Raw genomic sequence first — 22,131 nt, 5'->3', positions numbered from 1 at the left:
AGTGGTCCAGGTTCTGTTCTTAGTAGCACTGATATAAATCAAAAGTAACTCAAAGTAAAACCAGTGTAATTAGAATGAACACCTGGCTCTGCATGGTTGAATATCTTTGATGCTTAAGACTATTTTTCAAATCTCTTGCTGAATTATGATTTGAAGTCTGTGGGGGTTCTGTCTGCTTTTATGCCTGATATGTCAAAATAACTTTGAAATGGCTAAACTTTTCTTAAATGTGACTAAGTGCCACTTAAAAAAACACCTGATGCTAAGTGTCAACCTCTGTTTACTCTATTTTTCATGATAGGGTTTCTGACTATCCAGATACTCCTCTAAAACTTGTCACTCACAGGCATTTGTGCTTTTCATGGAGTACAGAAAAAGCTAAGCAATTACAGAAACTCTTTTGCTTTCCTGCCAGTGACCTTGTTCTCATCTCTGCAAGTTCAGAGGCGTGCAATTGGAGTAGGGGATCCAGTCAGTACACTAGGAGCAAGAAAGGGCTTCTGCACTATTCAGCATCAGGAGTCTGAGACATTGAGAGAGGCCTCCATTCAAAATGTTTATAGCTTTTATGTAGAGGCTGGTGAAGGACAGAAAATTGTATACATTCTAGCATTTTGACTCCAATAGCTGTCTGATGATGTTCATAGGCAAGACAGCTTCCACATGAAAATACTTGAGGGTTTTCTTCTTTTGTTTGCTCCTAATTTTTCAGCAATGCTTTATCATAGACTTTAGAATCCCAGTGTAATCCTTTGATATCCTTTAATTTCCAGTTTACTGCCTTTTTTTCACCTGTATTTTTTCTCAATTCCACTACTTTTTTTTTTAGGCTCTGACAGCATTCACTGAAATAAAACATTTGCACTTCATGCAGTGCCGTTCACTATAAGCAAAAGGTCCCCAGAGTCACACAAGTCTTAGATCCATGATATATAGCCATTAAGGAAGATTTATTTAATTTTTAAATAGTGATATTATTGGGATGTTGCCTTCTAAGCCAAGTTACAAAATGATCAACTTGTAAAGAGAATAAACATGGGAATGGAGGAAGATAAAGAGGCAGGCCCGGCTGTCATTAGTGGTGAACATTACCTTATTTAAAAAGTAATACTGACTTTTTTTTTCTAAAGTACAACCCAAGAGTAAGAGTATGCATATCTGGTTCTAAATGCTTTTTGCAAACTTCTTCCGAATAGCTTTTTAGTATCAACGGTGGAATTTTTCTTTTATTTCACTTTATATGTTTGAACTTCTACAACTTATCCCTTTTCTTCTTATTCTTACCTAAGGGAAACAGTTTTTCCCCCTTTTTTCCTCCAATGTTATACCATGCTAATGCCATCTCTACCAGAAAAAGAACAGGAGAAAAGCTGCTGTTACAAATATCTTTATATGTTACTTCAAAGTTTTACAATTTGTCATGCTTTCTAACTCATTTTCTGCTGATAATGTACAAATCTCTGCCAAAAACACTCTTTGTGTGTTGGATGATGATAGATTTGGATTCCAGTCTTTCAAACTCAAACTCATGCTAAAAAGCAGAGTGAACATCTGTGACAAGCAGGTAATTTTTGATAATATAAGACAGTTCCTTTCTGTGGAGAATTACTACTCTCTCATCTCTAATCAACCTTCTCTGCTGTAACAGCAGCTGCCAATTAGGGATGTTGTCTCTTGGCAGAGTGCTCAGCCCACACTTAATTTGTTTTAAATATGTTATGTTTCTCCATGGAAGGTGAAGGGTGTTTTTCAATATTCTATGCCGTCAGAGGCTCCTGTCATGTTAGACAAAGTTGCAAGATATTCCCAAATCACAGTAGAGTACTTACAGATTCAAGCAGAGTCTCTCAGGGGACCAATCCTCTCATCTGGGCTTCTGACAATGTTAAAGAAAGAGGAATATTTAACTGTCCCTTTTTTGTTATATAATACGAAGCACATTTCATTCTGTAGAAAGCGCTTTACTGATTTCAATGAGATCTTTTTGTCTGATACCACTAACCATATTGATCTAAAAGTTAGCAGCCAAGTCTAAGCTATGTTGGCTCCCTTGTTAATAGAAAAAAAGAGAGAATCCCATGGAGAGTTACTGACTGACACATCCTACCTAAGACTGCAAGATTAGAAGGGGTGAATCTATTAATGTAAATTCACCTTATTTTGTTGCAGTTGAATTTTAACAGTAACATTTTGGAGAATATAAAAGCAATTCTCAGAATATTTAGATGACATTATATTGAATCTCTTCCCTTAGCCTGCAACCCTTTTTCCCACATGCACACATGCATATACAAATTCATCATAATAAATTTTAAGGAATCTTTGAAACTTTGGAGATTTGATTCAAATGAAAATAATTAAATACTGCTGGAAGTAATCATATTAGGTAATTTTAAGGCCTATCTTCCATTGATAAGCTATTACAGTTGCAACAAAGAGGGAAAAACACCCCTTTCCTCCTTGTGACTCTTCTTCATTCAGCAGCTATTTGTTTGAGTTTTACTACAAAAAAAAGAGCTAAAACTGAAGAATTTTCAATAACCTGATAACCAGAATGGCACAGACAAAGATTTTCTTTTTTTATAAGAAATTCCTAGCTTCCTTTATTAATGCCAGAAAATGAATGATTAAATAGTAACAACTGTTGCCACCTGCAAAATAGGCCATTAAAATTGGCCTGTAAACCAGGCAGTATGTTCCTAATCTTCACAAAGTATGAAGCTTGAAAAGACCCTCAACCAATACTTAAAAAGACTGTACAGTTCTAATGCTATTTTGATTCTAGACTTTTGTTTGGCTTAAGAGCTACATTCATGGCTGCACAAATGGCTGGATAATTAAGAGACTTGGGGGGAAAAAAATCTCATCTCCTGTGAGTTTAAACAGCATTAGCTTGTCTTATTTTGTTGATGAGGAAGACTTTTTCTTGGAAGAACAAAAGACAAAAACTCATAATAAGAACAGAACAAAACTTAATAATTAAAACACTCCCAAAATTAACTGATGGCCTAAATCCCAATCTAATGGCCTAAACCCCAATTTGTAAAAACATGTTTTAAATTTTTTTCATGAAGTCAAATCCGATTAGTTCAGTTGTTAACTGACAGATTACAAGACTTGCCTCCCATTCTGAGGAATCACCAGCCTGACAAACAATATAATAATTATTTGTATAAATAAATCTATTTACATATATGCACACACATGCATACATAACTACTTATATAATATGTAGTTAAATTCCCCTTCCTTGCCAAAAAAAAAAAAAATAATTGTATCCAAAAGCTTTACAGAGGTTCTGTTAAAGCTTTATAGTACTTGGGCAGTATTCTTATTCCAGCCTGTATCAGACAATGCAGTGTAATTTGTGGTGTTCGTGCTACCTACTTTAAAAAGACAAAAAATGGAAAGAACAAAAGAGAGAAATAGAAACAATGAGAATTAACTGCATGTGAAGAGACAATATACAGAGGGAAACACAGAAGAGAAAGGCAAGAGAGAGAAAGGTGAAAAAAAGTATATGGAAATTTTGGCTTTTAACAAAATGATGGATGAGTTTTGAAGTGGTTTCTCTTCAAGCAGTATCATTTCCTGGAAATGCCACAAGGCATAGGCATGGTTATCAAGATGACAGATCTTTTCTTCCCTTAGGCCTAAACATTTTGTTTCACAGGACCAACTGAACTCTTGGAATTTCATTGCTGCTGTTGCTGCTTTGCTCTTCAGTTTAGTACAGACTTGCATTTTATCAGTCAGTCTTCTTCATGGAAAATATTTTCTTCTATTAGTTTTTTAATTGTATCATGATAATGAATTTCTTGCTTAATAATTCTAAGAATAATAAACATTACTGTTTGCTGAGTAATTATGAAAAATTCAATACTTGATTTTCAAACCTACTTTAAAAATGGATCTCTGGGAAACCTTTGACTTCATGCTGTAACACATTTTCCCAATAACTTGTTGATCTTATCTTACTGTTTCACTTCTTGCCACAGCTTTTCCCATCTATGCCATTTCTTTTGTCCAGTTATCGGAGCTTATCTTGTTTGACATGCCTGGATTCTTCCTCTGGTGGACAATCACCTAAGTAACTCTAATAGATGACAGATAAATTTGCAGTAGCAAGCTCATCTGAAGTATCTTTTGAAATCTTTTTAGTGTGTTCTTGTATCAAATCAGCTTATTTCAATAACAATGCGTTTAACTACCTCTTTGCCATAGTGTAACTTTAATATAGTATGGAGAACAGAGGAAAATAAGATTCTGTCTCACCAAAGATTCTTGTTTAGAGTAGTACTAAAAGACATATGTTGTTCTTCTGATCCACAAGAAAGAGCTTGATCCTAACATTGTTCTCTCTTCCCTTGTGCTGACCTACATTAGATAAAAAGTTTTCCATAACAGAATACTTAACAAGTGCAATAGAAGAATTTGTTTCACTAAGGTGACTGTCATATGTAGGAAGCTATGAATTAGCATGCAATGATCTGCCAGCAAATACTCTATTAAAAAGAATCACATAGCACTACTACAAATGCACATAAGTTTGGATGGTTTGCCAGATAGGAGTTTATATTTCCTTACAAGGCTTTCTCTTGCCTGGCTGAGCAAAACCTTTGTTCATTCCACATCCACTAGAGTAAGATATAAGGCCAGTGAAACTTTGTCAGATGATTACATTTCAGTTTCATGAAATACACAGACCTCTAGAATTAATATCTCATTTCTTCTGATTCTTTCTTAACTACTCTGTGACACACCCTTCTGACTCTCAGAGTTCGTATTTGCACTCAAATTTCTAACTCTGTGCCAGAGAACCTTCCTGATTATTACTTTCTCTCCTGCCCCAGTCTACATAATCTGCCATACCATACTGTGAAGAATGCCTTCTTGTTATCCAGTTATTTCATATTCACATTTGCTCTTAGATCCTGGCAAGGTGGTAGTCAGAGTTGCAGTCCTTCTTTATAATTTATGCCCTCTGCATCCATTAGGAAGAGCTGATTGAGGAACACCCATGGGAGAGCTTAGCCGTAACGGTGCCACCAAGGATCTCTGCATGCTGTTCCCAGACCCTTCGTCTCCCCTCCCACAGAGCTCCTCCCTCAGAATTGCTTCTCGCTCATCACTCTGCAGGAGCCCAAAGGAAGGAGACAGGTGGCACTTTGTGTCTCTGCATACAGTGAGTCTGTCCCAGCAGGAGTGTTGTTCATCACCCTGTCATGTCACCCCCCTTTCTTGAAAGAAAGGAAGAGGATGAGACAAGGACGAGGTGGAATTTCCTCAGGAATTCTCATGCTGGTCTGGATATGCTCAGCGTGCGTGCACTCCTATTGTGATGATAGCTTTCTTTATAGTTAATGGAGAGAGAGAGACTCTGACAGTGGGCAATAGAAAGCACCCAAAGTTGGTCTCCTGCACCAAGCTGCTCTCAAGAGGAGTCCAGCTCTCCACTGACTATAGACAGAATCTGAGACTAGCATCGTTGTGCTAACACATCCCATTTCCTCTGCCAGCAGCACTGCCTGTTCATCCTACTCCTCTTCTCCATGTGTCTGCTGGATGGCTCTGTGTTCAGAAGCCTACAGGGGTGGCACACTCTTGCCACAATCAGAAGGAAATAATGTGATATGTGTGTACGTGTGCACACACACACATACATGAGTACACATATTATTTGACCCTCAACAATTTATCTGATGCTAGGCTTCAAAAAATTTGAGCTATTGACTCTTTATTCCAGTCCCTGACAGGAGAAATGTTTAAAACTTCAAAAATGCCCCTGGGATAGAGAAAATATTTCCTGCTCAGCTCTAGACATGTTTCTTTCTTGTTTTTTTCTTTCTTTCCTTAAGTGTGACTTCTCATGCTCTGGTCTCACAAAAATTGCAGTGATCTGTAGTTACTGTGTATTTGACCTTCCCTTTGAACTGCTGGACGGGTGTTAGCAAATAGAAATATGGCTCAGTAACCAGGTATGTCTCTAGCAGATTCCGCCTTAGGAATATCTGAAATTAAACCTACCATTTAAAACAAATAATGTTTTCCCAATGAACCTCAGCAGTTTGTTGTGCTGCACTCACTAAGCAACTGAAATCTCCAAGTCATCACCCAGTTGAACAGTCCAACAAAGCTCTCAGACAAGTTAAAGCTGAAAATAAGTTATTAAAAGATTTTTTTGTTTCTTTTTAACATATTCACGTCACATATCCTTCATTCTTTTAAACTGTACACATATTCAGAAGCAGGATAATTTTTGGTGGGGAAAAAAGTGCAACTATATTTTTGGATGCAAATCAGAGTTTTGATTTACTGATAGAAATGAGAAAAAATCATAGCAACTCAGCTATTTTTTGACTGAAATGTACTGGGCATAAAGTCTGTGGCCATGCAGCATCCACAGACTGTAAACGGACTCCATAGTCTGGACCTATTTGGGAGGAATGGTGTCCCTGGGCTTTAAAACAAAAATTTGCAATATAAAAACTGTAGCATCTCTGAGTTCAGCAAAGTATCTGTCTCTGTCCCCATAATCAGAGCCTTCTTTTTACTCTGTAGTTGTTACAATTTGTCAGAATTTGGATGCATGTTCCAGAACCACAGAGCAAAGTTCTTGGAGAATAAAGAAGCAGCAGCACAGATGCAGCACAGATACAAAAGAACTGTTCATTCCAACTTGAAAGGAAAAGACTGAGCAATGGATAGATCCAGGAGATGAGAATCACTGAGAGATACAGGACCATTCCCTTTTTCGCAATCCAAATTCTTATGAATGTTCTCACAGGTCAGTTTTCTCTATTTAAAGAAGGTGGTGTTTCACGAATACTAAATCGCAGCAAAGTGATTTTTCTAAAAATTTCCAACACTGAAAATGATTGATCTCACTTTTTGTGAGACTTCAGATTAAATAAATAAACAATAAAATGTTCAATAAAGAAAAAAATATTTACCAAAGATGAGATGTTCTCAGCACTTTATTTCACACTTCAGTTACCAGGCAACCACTTACTTCAGATATTGGGATTAGAACCTGCACAATTTGGCACCAAAGCAGAGGCTGCTAATCAGAAACGGAGACATCTAACTCCATCAGCTGGACTAATCAAGAAAACTGCTCTGTATGAGCTGGTCTGACATGGGTCTGTTAAAGTAAAGGGTAGTGGTCCACATCCATCCATCACATAAAAGTCAACTTTCATGAGACAGGCCAGTGATTAAAAACAGATCTGTTTCTGTGCCTTACAACATTTTCATTTAGACTTTATAGCTTTTACTTCCCTGCACTTCTGTGTGAACTTAGCATCTCTTTCATGACAGGTGAAACACTGAAGAACAGTGAATGGGAAGTTGCCCGCAGGCGCTCTGTATTGCATGGCTCATAACCATTGAAAATATCCTGTATATAACTGTATTGAAACCACTTAAAATTTTCTATCTCTAATCATCTCTTCAAATCATATATGCTACCTTTTGTTTCACTGACATATAAACAAAAAAGTTTACTGATGCACCTGAAATAAGGCCTGCGAAAGCAAATACCATCTCCTTTGCTACTACAGAAATTAGAAAGGCAAGGTTTGGTGAGCCTATGAAATAACTATTCAAACCTGAATCATTCAAACAAATGTCCTGCAAATAGAAGTATATTATTAAAAGTGTCCTTGAATGAATAGCTCACTGCAGTCAAAATATCATTATTCAGACTGATTGGATGTAGCCTCTGCCAGACTGAGGACGCTGAAATGGAGACAGAGCAACATCAAGGCTGTAACAGTAATATGAAGCAATTCTGTTTCCCCTCTGTTCCTTGTGTGGTATCATATTCTTTGCCTCCACAGATACATGGGCTAGGCAAGATTATTAGGTGAGAATTTAGAATTTAGGTAGCAGAGTTCAGGTAAGAGCCCTGCAAACTTATCATCATCACATTTCTCATCTGAAGAGCTGTTGTGTCTGGCAATTTTTACCTCAGGGTCTAGGAAGAGATATTCCAAAACTCTCCAGGAGATTCAGCATTTGAAGTGAAAGGTTGGGGCTAAAATACAAAGCCACTTCATGCTTTGACTGATTAAAAATGCATTTCACAATTATAATACAATGTAAGTCTGCACACATACAAGGAGCTACCATTGTGCAAAGAGTACCAGATCACTCAACATGATTATTTAGTATTGTAGTTCTTGATCCAAGATAATATGGTACTGTTGAATTATTCATATTTCTGGCAGATTTTTTTTAATTTCTGAGTGCTTTGAAAGAGCAAAATTTGACCATCACTGCACTAAGTTTTAAATGGTAAAAGAATAAAATTTAGTAAAAGAATAAATGTTTTAGTCAGTGTCTGTATCTAAATGTATGCATCCATTAAAATAAAGCTGTCCTTTAAAAATGAAAAAGCTGAGCTACATTCTTAACTGAATTGAAATTGTTGAAGTAAATACTTTGTTAGATCTTGTTGTAAAGAATGATAAGGAATGTCACATGGTGTTGCAGCTGTTGCATCTTAAAGAGCTTCTTAGGAGTGAAATCCTGGGTTTTGGATGTGACTGGTAAAATAGCAATGACTTCAAAATAAAATTTTAAATCTAAAACTAGAGTGTGATTTTTACAGTCCTGGCCCAGTAGCATATTTTTATCTCCACCAGGTGTTGAAATAGAGGAATAGTAAACTTTAAAACGAAATACGTGTAGGACATATCATGCTTAATGATAAATGATGTCATGATGAGAGGCCATTGACAGGGGAATAACTTGTACATGCACGTGCTAGGCTGTGAAATACCACTCATACATCTCACTGGGACAAGAGAAGAAACACTGAAAGATCCAAAAGAGAAATCTTCTAACTATCTGCCTGTACCCATTTATTTTCAGCAACCACAAAGTATTATTTAATCAAAAGGTTTTATTTTGCCCTTTTAAAATATCACTGCTCTGTGACCAAAATTCAGTACAATATCAAGTGCAAGTCTCTGTATTTTCACAGAATACTGATTTTGGATTGATTTCAGAAGTTACAGCTCTTACCTATGAGATATTATCTTTTTTCACAATGCCAAGAACAAAAAAGAAAACACAGATTAAAAAAAAGAAAAATTTTGAGTACTTTTGAAAGCTTGCTTTTCAAAGTTACAGGTTCCTGAGTAGTCAAGGAACTGTAACTTAGAAGATCTGGTATCACAGATTTTGTCATTTAAGTTGTGTATGACTGTGGTACAACTCTATGGGGCAAAACAGAATTTATGAGACTGACGTTCAGAAAATGTCTACATGCTGTATCTGTGAGCTTGGAAGGCACTTTGATGACATAATTGTTTACATATGTAGTAAACAGCACGTGCAAATAACATTTCAATGTCAAATTCAAATTACAGGTTGACTTCAGGGAAATCTTTCTCTGCAGAAGGTATAGAGTACTTGAAAAGGGTACTCATTCTTATGTTTTTCATTATTGGATGTTTCCATTCTTCTGAGATAATTTTTCATTATTTTTTTCAAATTATTATTTGTTACAGTTAAGTGTCTTCTGACAGAGACTGTGAAGGTTGTAATAGATAAAGAAACTTTCCCTTGACTCTCCTTTCTAGCATCGATGAAACTGTAAATCAAGCACAACTCCCATCTTAATTCAACTAAAGGACTAAACTCAATGTTTTGAATTACCGAGCTTGGCAATAGTATTTGTGAGATTTAACTGGGATATTTTTCTCTGGATGAGATTTACCATATGTAAGGCTTATGCGCTGTTTGAATCTGACCCTAAGCCTTTTTCTAAAGCATAGGCTTTATGCAGAACTGTTTTTCATCCATTTGTAAGTTGTTACAAACCATTATTCATGCTGGCTCAGTGAACAATTATATAGACATATTCATATCTACAGGTTTCTTATGCAAATTACTAATACAGTGAACATTCACCAAACAGTCAGAACTCAAGCTATATGAACAGCTGTCTAAGTCACCTTGCAGGGTTCTGTTCCCTGACCAATTCATCAAGTCTTTGTAAAGAAGAGAAAATGCATGTGAAGAAAGAAGATTACCAAATCCTTCAGGGAATGAAACAGAACATTTAGGAGGGATTGATATAAAATAAGTAAGCATATATATTTTAGGGCACTTAAAATCTTTCTAGTTCCTCTTCACAATGTATTTGCCTGCACACTGAGGCCTGAGAGATAAAGTCTGAGGTCAATAAACTAGGTTTTTGACAAGCTTGACATTTTACCATTTCTGTTCCTTGTTTCCCATATCCATTGGCAAGTTGCAGTTATTTAGAACTGGAGTAGTGGGGGGGGGGCAGGGAGGGCAGGAGAGTGGAGGGGTGAGCAATTGCAGCATAAATTTACTTATGAATCTCTATTTAACACATTAATACATACACTCTGCATGGGAAGAAGAGGCAAAGCTGTCTCCAAAATCTTTTGTTACTGTGGGTACATAATGTCCATAGAGAAACAGGCAGAACATAGATATGAAAACAACTGCATTTACATTGTCTTATCATTTGTCTAACATAAGACTAAATCTATAGTTAGATAATATATAATTACATCAAGCAAAATGTCTTTAAACGGAGGAGCTCTGTACTATACCCTGAAGGGGAATTTCAGATTCACAATCTCTCAGCTAAAAATGTTCTGCTTTCACTTCTTAAATGTTTAAATCTGGGGACTGTTACATCAAGCACCTCTACTGAATGAAATTGTAAAAGGGGAAATAAGGGAGGATACATTTATACAGTCCTCTAGAGATCAGCATTTGAACATGTCCTTAACCCAGGGCAGCCCTAGGGCAATTAAGCCTTTGTGAAAGCAACCCTTATATACTCCTCTTTTAAGCACCTTTTCAGTCACAGTGTCCTCATCTATTTGAGGATCATAAATACTAGCAGAAGCTAATATACACCTCTAAATTCTAGAATCAATATCGGTACATGATTCAGTTATGATATTATAAAATGATGTATAGATGTACAGAAATGCCATATTACCTGTAGAGAATTTACTTCTGTGTGAATATTATGCATAGAATGCATTAGCTTAGCATGGAAACATACTCATGTCCTTTCTTTCCTACTCTTCATTTCAACAGCATTTGCTGGAGAGAGATTGTTTTCTCCTGTCATGTCTTTTTTGGAAGTTACATCATTATATACTTTCAGACAAAAAAAAAAAAAAAGAGCAACAGCTATTGTAATTCAGCTGGTGGTGGTTCATGAACATTAAAAACGCCAAATCAAACTTGTAAAGAGACTGCTCAGTTCAAGTGCCCTTATCTTTGTTCTACCTCTGATTTTTTACAACCAAGAAATAGTGAAGTCTGGCCTTTCAAATGCCTCTTGTGTATGCATCCTATAAACCAGCACTGCCCAGATTTAGTGAAGTGGCATCTGCTAAATTGAAGCAGATGACTGAAATTTTGTTTCAGTAGATGTATTTTACAGAGCAGCTTAATGTTGTTGATTCACCATGTTGTGCTGTCAGCTTCAGTAGGTTATGAAAACTGGAGGATGAATTCTTTCACCCAAGCCCATCGCTTTCCCATTTCTTTCATTCCTAAACTCCTTGGGGAGGGAGCTTTCTGGACTACTGTTGCTATGTTGTTTCCAGTACAACAGCTTTCCACCCGTCCCTAAATGCACGACACGGTCCCAAATTAAAATTGTGTCATCTCCAAAGTGCAGATGAGAAGATTTTACCCTTGAATATTTACTGTCCTTTCTATCTACTGGGGTTGCTAAACTGGCTTTACTAGTCCTGTTACTACCAGCGGTAGCTGGAGAGCATGGACTGCCACTTGAGAGCATCCCAGACTGCAAGAAGAATGAGAAGGATGAGTTGCTGGAGATAAGCTGATGGAGGGTAAGAGGCAAAAGCGATAGGATGACAACAGGGATGCTAACCAAGTGAGTTGTTTTGTGGTAAAAAGTAATGAGATTAGACATCAAAATCATGTTTTACAGTAACAATATGTATTTCATTACTATAAAGTACTGCTCAGCTTTACTGCATTACCCTCAACATTTTCCTCTCCCAGTCCTTAACCAGTTCCTTCCTCTATTCCAATATTTTTGTTGGCTGGCTCTAACTTTCCGCAGTGCTATAAAGCTCCTGGATCCTATCCGTGATTGAGTACAACTTCATGCTCTGTACAGCACTGAATGTATATTTCTTCCATCTCCTCTCACACTTTTCTGTTCTGAGCTGATTGGATATAGTGGTAAATATTATATTTGACCATCGAGAAGACATTACCATAAGACTGAACTGAACATAGCTAATCAAATATTGAGGAAAAAGTTATTGATCAAATACAGAAAGTGGTGAAAAAATGTTTAAACAGTTTAAATAGACTGGCATGTGAATATTATTTGGCTACTTCAGCTCTCTGCTTAGCTCCTTACTGAAATCTCCCTCTCATTTTCTTCTTTTTCTATCTTCATAAGCATCCTTGATGATAGTCCTGATGTCCGAAATGACCATCAGCAGAGTATTTGCTAACTTTCTACTTAAAACTTGCTACTTCTGCAAAACGTCATCTACCAGCAACTCTGTAATCTCTGTAGGGTAAATTAGCCTACAGTGTTCTCCGTTGGGTAAATTAGGCTGCAGTGAATTTCATGGCTAAACTGCCACCTTCACAAAAGCAGGGTAATTTACAGCTAGATTAAGTATCTTAAAGTTACTGTGCAGTCACTGAGATGTTGACACATCCTCCATTTTTCTCAGTGGGAAACAAAATCTTGTCAGGCCTGTCCCTCTTCTTTTGCTGATCTTTATGATCTCCACGCTATCCATATCCTTAGCTCCCTCATTTTACTCTTGCATAATCAGCCCTAGGGAAATGTTCCAGTTTTACAGAGCATTTATTTGGAGGGTATAATGCACACCTTATGCTGCTGAATTACTAAAATGTAACTGATAATAGCCAGAGTAATTGAAAAGAGGATGGAGAGAGATGGCTGACACTGGGGGTAGAAACAAGTTAGGCCAGATCCCCAGAGTATGTAAATCAGAATAGTTTGACTGATATCAACAGAATTACTCCAGTTTACACCAGCTGAGGCAATGGTTCTCTGTCTTTTAGCTCTATTAGCCTTTGCATTACTCCACTGGGATCCCTGACCTTCTGTCTTAGTTTTATGGGTATCTTCATGTATTTACACTCCTCATACCATCTGCTGTTTATGGAATGACTCATTAATGAAATCCTTCTGCATGCAAAAGCAGGAAGCCTTTTTTCAGAAGCAGAATCGCAGTATTTTCTCTGTGTCAAGCCCTCTTTGCAGAATCCTGTGCTGTTGTGATGTACTGTGCTAATGTATAACTACTGATCCCCCCCCCAGTCTGCTGCTCACTGACACATGAGCTGAACTGATTACTCTGGTGTTTACAGTACTCTGGATTTATGACTTCTATTACAAGATGAAAGGATAGTAGTTAACTTAACCTGCTCCGTGGAGATCATGCAGAAACTGTGGCCTCTTTCCTGTGAAGCTAGCCTCTATGAAGTAAAAAATATAAAATTTCAGTAATTTTATGCAGCCATATTTGTGATATCCCAGTAATATCTTCTTAAAATTTTATTTCAAAGAGTCTTTCATTTCTATATGTTAACTGTAAAAGTGAAAATTGGATGAATGTGTTTGCTATGATAAAAATGAAAGAGAGAATTACATACAAGCCAAGAATATATTAGGTAGAACTTTGCCAGTAGTAAGTGTTTGCATGCAAATAATAAACCCTTCACCAAGGAAGTGTATAATAAATTTGCCAAAAAATCCCCTGTTTCCATGGGCATATTTGTAGTCCTTTTGTGAAATAAGAGAAGTTACTCAACAAATTAAGATACAAAAATGAAAGTATAATATATCAAAACCACATCTGTTTGGTTGTTTGCCAGAATTAAATGTGTTAGGAAAATGGAAGCTGCCTTTAATATCATATGATATGTTTAGACTAGCAATTTTAATAAAATTGTTAGTGCATTAGCCAACTGAATGGTTTTTCAGAATTTGTGGTTCTCAGATACCATGTATTTACACTTGGCAGGAAGAGTAATGGCTTCCCTGTACAATAAGGACTATTGGTATATTGTGGTAAATCAACCAGTGGAACTAAGTTCTGTCCTGCAAAAGAGAATCTTGACTCCAGTAAAAATGATATTCAATCACCGTTAATTTTGTGGTTACAGAAGTTGAAAGTTAATGAAGCTGATTTACTGGTCATTTGAGATAGTAGTAAAATATATACAATAAAAATTGACTATGATTTATTTCTACTTGGCTGGTCATAAGTTTTTCAGGACAAGAGTCAAGTCATCCTCCATGTTTGTGCAGTCTCTAGTAGAATGTGGCTTCTGTCATGTTTGCAGCTTCTGGTGACTATCTCGCTACAAATATGATAATAATACTTAGCTATATTAGGAGAGAAAAGTACATTTTAAATGGATTTTAGTCGGATATCTCCTATTGATTTTAAAGTGGTCTATGAAGCTGAAACTTGGGCTAAAATATTGTGCAGTTTTACCAAAAAATTGGACCTGCTAAGTATATTTAGACATATGAAAATATCATAAATTCCTTTGTTTCTTTACCATTACAATGATTTTAAAGGGAAAATGCTTGATATTCACCACTGTTTTAATAATCAGAAAGTCATAACCATTTCTTTAGAAATGACTAACAGCTGCCTTAATAGAAGAGAAATCAGGAATCTATGCTGCCAGTAGCAATTTGAAAATATTCCCACAAATCTTTGAAATAAACCTACAAATGACATCTCCTTTGCTTTATGTGTCAGTTGACATTCTAGGCCAAATCTTCTCCTGTCCATAAAATATGGCTCAATGGGGCATGTCAAGAAGAATTTGTTGTAGAACTTAAACTTTGCTGGAGAAAATGGAAGAGAGAGTATACAAGAATGAGAAATATGTAGTGCTGAACAACAGAGCACATAGGCAAGGCAGATTAAGAGAATTTTAGCATGTGAAAAAGCAAAACTCATGTCAGGCAAAATAATAGGTGCCTATGCTGAAGTTTGAGAATGTTTAAATTATATTTATGTGTGAATGACTTTTGTCCTCAAACATATATACTCAGATGGTTTGTTGCTCAGTTTAAAAATGGGATATTAAATCTAAAATATCCAAACTGAAGGTAAGTGGGGGTGTGTTTCTGTCTTCTATAATTTTTTAACAGAGTTATTAACTCTAAAAGAAAAATGTAATTTAAATAGGCAAGAAACAGACACAGAGAATTTATGTTTGTCCTGTTCTTTCACTGAAGATTCAAAGAGCGCTGATTCTCTCCTTATATCCTGGAGAGTATTATTATTTTTCAGGGCAGATTTCCCTAGCTGAAAGGCCATAATACAAAAACACAACAGACATTTTGTTCAGTCTGTCTTACTGGCAGAGACTATAATTCATCTAACTTCCTCCCATGAATTAGAATTTCCAATGTGCCCACTCCCAGTTCAGAGTGAACCTGAGCAAATCCATAGATAATACGTAGAGCTTAATGAAATTTGGCAGTTTCACAGAGGGTTTTTTTTTTTTAGCCTGTGGTATCTTAAATATAAAAGAACTGGAAACTTAACTTCAAGTAAAACTTAAACACTGTGAAACTGCACATGAACTGCCTCTAAAGGAAAACTTAAATGAATCTGGTAAAAAGCCGAAACAGTAGAATTTTTTTGTGCAACTGTATTTTGGTGGGCTAAGTTTTGAATGGGCAACTTTTGTGTTTGCTTATATGCAGCATCTCATTTGCATATGCAGTCCAGCTAATTCTGTGTTGAAATGCCTATAAGAATGTATTTCTGCAAATGTACATTACTACAAATCTCATGGATGCAAACTTTAAATGAAATAGTATCTGTTCTCCCTTCCTGCAATGCTTGTTTTCTAGCAGTCAGACTTCTACTTCAGTCAGGCTGTCAGAATATTTTCCTAAGTAAATTATGGAAAGAAAAACAGAAAGTTCCAGCTCTTTAGGAGAACAATAATTGGAATAAAAAACCCCAATAGGGATTAGGTAAAAAGTGATAAAAATCTTGTACGCTGTCAGTTCTCTCCTGTAAATGAAACACTCAATAAGACTTGAAGGGCTAGCAACTGCCCGCAATAAGAAAATTCAGTAAAAGGTAGAGGAATCTGATGCTATTTTTATAATTAGCATTTCTTAGGAATCATTATAAAATTTTTGAGTTTAACCTTACTTGAATGACAAAAATATTAAAGCATGCTTTGAAAGCAATACTGGAGAAAGGATTTATTTATGCTGAAGACATATCTGCATGCAGTCATATACGCAGCTTGCAGGATAGCTAATCTCTGCTGCTGTACCTAGACTGCTGCTATTAGCTGAACCTGGCTGTATGAGGCCTGGGTTTGGGATCTCTATACTTCAGTTTGCTGCTGCGGCTACAGGGCACACATTGCCGCTAGCCCAGTACAGTTCCAGTTCCAGGACGAGGACTGACATGGGCTTCCTCTCCCGTTAACCACTGGTGCTTTTTCCATGTTGTTTTAGTCTGATGCCTAGAGCTATCTGATCTGTAGGTTTCAATAGCTGTCCTGGCTGCTCGATAGCCTGAAGTGAGAGCCAGTAAGACCATGTGCTTGGAAATGATCTTTTACTTATCCACTTTAGCAAGTTAAGCAAGTTAAAAATGAGTACTGCATTAAGCTGCTGCTGATTTTCTGAAACTATTACACCAAACAGGTACCTTCTGCGTGGGAGCAGATGACACCTCCTCCAGCCTATAAAAGGATGATAAGGATAATAAGAAGACAGAAGAGATAAGAGAAGAGTGTTTATTTCAGTTCCATTCAGACATCCACATCTGGGACACAGTAGTAGGCATAAATTATTACCAGTGGCCAAGAGGTACATAGAGCTGTATTTCCTTAGGTGGACCTGTTGTATGCCAGTGCACATATCTGCGCAGACCTTGGTGCCTTTGGGTTCCACAGCTCCACAAGTGGTGAGGTTGCATTTATTGCTAACTGAACAGATGCCTTAAACACCTCCTGTAAATAGGACATCTCAGTGGAAGGTTGCAAATACAAGAAAGCACAGCATTTTAGAAGTTAAATGAACATTGTGTTTATGTAGTAGCTTAGCTAGAAGTATTTGGAGAACACAGCTTCTGGGTTAGTAGCAGAAGAAATGCTTTGCCCCAATGTCTGGCCACAGCCCAGTTCTCCACAGAGCTCCATTTTCCAGCAGAACAGTTATGGCTGAAAACACAGCAAACTGTTGGTAGTTGCCTGCTATATTGAGTGTGTGGGTGGGGTTTTGGTTTTGTTCTTGTTTGGTTGGTTGTTTTTTTGCAAGTGCAGTGTAAGTAAGTCTGCTTTTTGTCTGGCAAAAGGAAGTTGATATATGGAAACTATCATAATATGGCAATGTCTTGAATACAAGAATTCAGGAGAGTTATACGTGTGCTGCAGAACCATATATTTTACTAGGAAGAAGGAGCTAGATCTGTGCTATTGAATAAAGAGGATCACTTTCAAGTGTCATTGACATGGAATGGGTCCTGTACATCACACAAGTAAGAACATCCTGAATTGCACAACCAAAGTCTTGTTAAAAGTTCGATGGGTTTCCCCAGACCAAAAGTAGAAGATTTCTCTTTAACTTTTTTGTTTCCAGAAGATGGAGCTGTGTTGTATTCTGACTTTCTGGAACAGCTGGTGTCAGCTCCTGTACTCTCTGTTAGACCTTTCAGCAGCTGGTGCAAAGAGCAGAATTGTTGTGGAAGAAAAAAATTTTTGAAAGGTCAACATCTTACTCTTATGCTAGTGAATAAGAAAAGGCTCCTTGTGTGTCCGCTTAGACCAGAGCCTGGGCCAGAACGTATGCTGGAGGTGAGAAAATAAGAATATAGTCAGTTGAATTTTCTTACTGAACTGACTTGATCTGCTCATTCATCTGCTTCTTTTGTTCAAAAGAACTCCAGCAAAGAGCAGACCAATAACCAGGAATGAGTACTAGAAATAGAGAGTATTAAGATAATATTTGACAAAGTAAGTTTTATTACAGTGAAAATGAATATTCACAATGGGACCTGGATTGCTGGAGGTTTTAACATATCTGTATATATGTAATTACATTACTATATATACACATGTAAATATATGTATATAAATTATGTTTTATTGACTAATACATATATTGGCTAAAACACTAGGAATGCATATGTGTATGTTTATATGTAAATATATATATTGTGCACATGCACTGCCATATTTATGCTGTGTTCAAAACAAATAAACCTTGAATATCAAATACATTCTAAAAATCATACATGCCCAGAGCTGCATCGTAAACAGTAAAAGTTGATGACTGATTCATCTGTGAGTTATTCCCTTGGCTTCTCTGCCAGCCACTGCTTTTGTGACATATTGTTTCCATAAAGGTTGGGATATGAAGGGGAAGAGAGGCTTGAATGCTGAAAATGCATTTTACACATGATATCACTGACAGCAAAGTGCCCAAGAAATTAAATATGTTTAGAAATTGTATACATAAAAAATTCTTTTTGCTTTTTTTAAGCTCTTGATTTATTCAGATATATTTGACGTAGAAATAAATGAATGATCTGCTTTCACTTAGTTTCTTTTTCAGCTTGCCACACTTTAGATAGGTTTAATGCTTCTTTCAAGAAAGATATTTCAAGAATTTACTTAATGTGTCTAAAATATATTGAAAATGTTTTGAAAACATTTGAAAACAACATTGAAAAAAGTTATTATCTCTCGCCACTGCTTCTAGTACAGTCTTGTTCTTTCAGGTTTGCTTAGTCTTATCTGTCTTTTTCCTATTTGTTCACATCTGTACATAGGAAGTAGCTTATATTTATTCATGAGTCATTTTCTGGGGGTCAGTGAAAGCACTATAGGCATGTATGTGTGTAGTGTAAACTAAATGCATTGGAAACGAATAAAAGTTTGCATGCTCTACATGCTATCATTAGAGGTCTTTTTATTTAGGAAGCAAGCAAAGTAAATGGTGCAGAATCAGAAAATGTTATCAATTCCTTTGAAGAGCATGACTTAATGCCCTAATTGGACCTTGGAGAAAAAAATGATAGTACACCTTATATTCACAGTAAAAACATTCAGAAACTACTCTTTAATTGTAGATAATCCTGACAAATGTATTAGAAAAAATGCTCCAGTCTCTTCTTTTGGGGGATTAGACACATGCTTTAAGGCCAGAATGCACTGTTTAAATGATTTCCCTGAACATCAAAAGGTTCCAGATCTTGAAAAATTAACCTGACTGACCAACATGCTAGATCCAGAAGATGCTATATCATTTGTTAACATGCCAAAGAAAATAATTTAGAAGTTTAATGCAAACCAAAGGAAGTGTTCAGTGATAAGAATGACTCAGTGTTCCGTGTTGAGGTACAACTTATCTAGAGAATTTAAATTAACACTATTCTAGTGACCAATTCTACTTCAGAATGAAGAAGTTTACCTTATTTTTCTTATCAAAAAATTTTAAGCCTTACCTCATTTGATTGGCCATTGATTATTTGTCAGTGTCTTCAGTTTTCCTGACACTGCTAGACACGGTTAGATTCTATTTAGATACTTATTAAACTGCATACATATTTTAGTATAGAAAACATCTATTATGTAGAAAGTTTGAGGTTTTGAAAAAAATCTCTAACTTTCCAGCAAGTTTTAAAGATGGAGAAAGAGCCTGAAAGCAGTCAAGTGTTAATCCTGGCTCTTATTCAGTAATTAACATGGAATTCAACCCATCCATCAGGTGATATTAATATTTCAGTGGCAATTCAGGCTGGTATAACAAAGATAGCCATATTGTGATATAGACTCTTCTGAACTGATGGTCTGACCTCATCATGACACTTTACACTATGAAATTATTTTGTAGAGGTACCAAATACTTATACTTTCCACTAACTTTAAACAAAGTTTAAACAATTGTTGATGTACACTTTATATATTCTCTTATATATTCTCTTTGAATGCTGTATTGTAAAATGTGAATCAGTTAAAATATGTTCTTACAAATAGATGATTCATTCAATAAAAATACTGCATACATTTTGAGCTATCAGAAATAGCCTACAAGGACAAAATGATGACTAAGAGATACATTTTTCGGATAGAGATCTTGTCAATGGCAAGGCACTTTTTTAGTCAGAAGTAATATCTTTTATAATCCAACTAGTAGAGTTGGAAAAAATCAGGCAAGCTGTTGGCACCAAAGCTCTTCTTGTATATGTACTTTAGACTGTATTGTACTAGGACTGTTAATTGGTTTTTTGCCTTTTCAGAGATTGGGCAAATTCAGTACTGAGACTGTCTTTAAAAGTGCCTGAGGCAAGATTGTTGTTAGAAGCACAAGTGTAAGAAGCACACCAGGTACCATGCCACTCATTGTTTTCTTTTGATACAATATCTACATTCTTTTTTTCTTTTTTTCTTTTTTTTTGTATACTTCTTTTCAGATATTTCTTTTAAAAACTGGGCTCTGGACTGTTCTACTTGACAATAAAGCCTAGATGAGGGGGGGTTGCAGCATATAGTCTTACTCATGAGCCCCCATTCTGGAATTAACTCCTTTTATCAGTTTACATACAGTTTAGTTTGTTGGCTGTATTCCAGGTTATTCTGTTCTAATTTAGTTCCATAGCCTATCACACAGTTTATAGAAAAAGTTTGCATCTTTTGCAACTTTTTTTTATAAATTATTTGGATTTTTAAAAGCACCTAGAAAAACTGTGAAAAAAATTAATTTTTTTGAAAGAAGACTTTATAATCCTTTATGAACATTTTGTAGCATGAAGAAAGGAACACCCCCAAATTGTTACATATTACCTGTTTAATTCTATTTCCACCTTAATTGATTTGTTTCTGTATAGCTTTCCTGAACAGTAAAATAATTAGCTTTTTTTTTTTTTTTTTCCTGCTTAAAGTCAGAGCAGGTTTCTTAGCTCTGTAATGAATTGAAAAGAGTACGAGATAGTCTGTATGCTACTCTGCAAATTAGTGAACTGTATGTTATGTGATCCTTAAAGTGGTAGTAATAAGAATAAAGATTACTTATATGAAGTCTATTCACTATCATTGTTCTAGACACAACACATGAAATCTATGCATTAAAAACACAGTGAAGTTAATATGGCCATGTAGAATCAGATAATGCTGTATAAGCAAATCACTGTGGAATATCCCTTGGACAAAAAGTTACTGATTGATTTTTTTCCATACCCACTGAGGAAATAAATAGCAAAATGACAAATCTTAAATTATCTGAGTAGGGTGCCTTAGGCTTGGAGTAGTACACAAAACTGAGACATTCCCAGTATAGATCAAAATAGGATGGTGCTATTCAGTAAATATGGGATTTTTTGAAATTTATTTATACAGAGTTCAGTACTTATGGATAAGGGAAGCAGGAAAAGACAATACTATAACAGTTGAAGCTCTTCAAGTGCTGTAATGTGCTTCGTGGAGAAAGGTTCAGAGAAATCCAGTTTGGGAGCTGGAAGCACCACAACCGCATCAGCTTCTTAGCTCCCCCAAGGAACCTGCAGGGACGAGGGTGCTATTCTTCCAGGACCAAAACAGAATCTTTGCTTTCGGCCATATGGACAAACCAACTTGTCTGGAATTAATAAAAGGTACATCACTGTGGTACAGCAGGAAACACTGTGGGCGTACCCTGATGTTTCCGCTGTGTTGAGCAGAGGTCGTGCAGCAACATCCCCCTGGTAAGCATTCTCTCCACATCCCTCTGTGCCAGAGGATCTCCCCTACGGGGATCTCTGGGCAAGGAAGGAAGAAGCTGGTGCAAGCCTGCATCAGAATGTAGCTATGTAGCTTTTAGGTGGGGTTAACACATAGATTAACCCACCCAGTGGACAGGATAAAGGGAACCCCTGATATTTCGTAAGAAAATTTTCAAAGAAACATCTTTAAATGTCTTGGTTCAATTTCCATGTCTGTAAAACTTAATAATTAACAGATGGGGAAAGGAGGAGGAGAAAGGAAGGGGGCAGACTCTGCCTGCTAGCAAATCTGCAGACCTTTCTGTTTCAGGGAATGAAATATTCCTTTATGTTTATAAGCCATACT

Source organism: Apteryx mantelli, chromosome 5, assembly GCF_036417845.1.
Source record: "Apteryx mantelli isolate bAptMan1 chromosome 5, bAptMan1.hap1, whole genome shotgun sequence".
In the NCBI taxonomy this organism is placed as follows: domain Eukaryota; kingdom Metazoa; phylum Chordata; class Aves; order Apterygiformes; family Apterygidae; genus Apteryx; species Apteryx mantelli.
The sequence above is the reverse complement of the archived record's forward strand: the minus strand, read 5'-3'. Positions refer to the sequence as shown.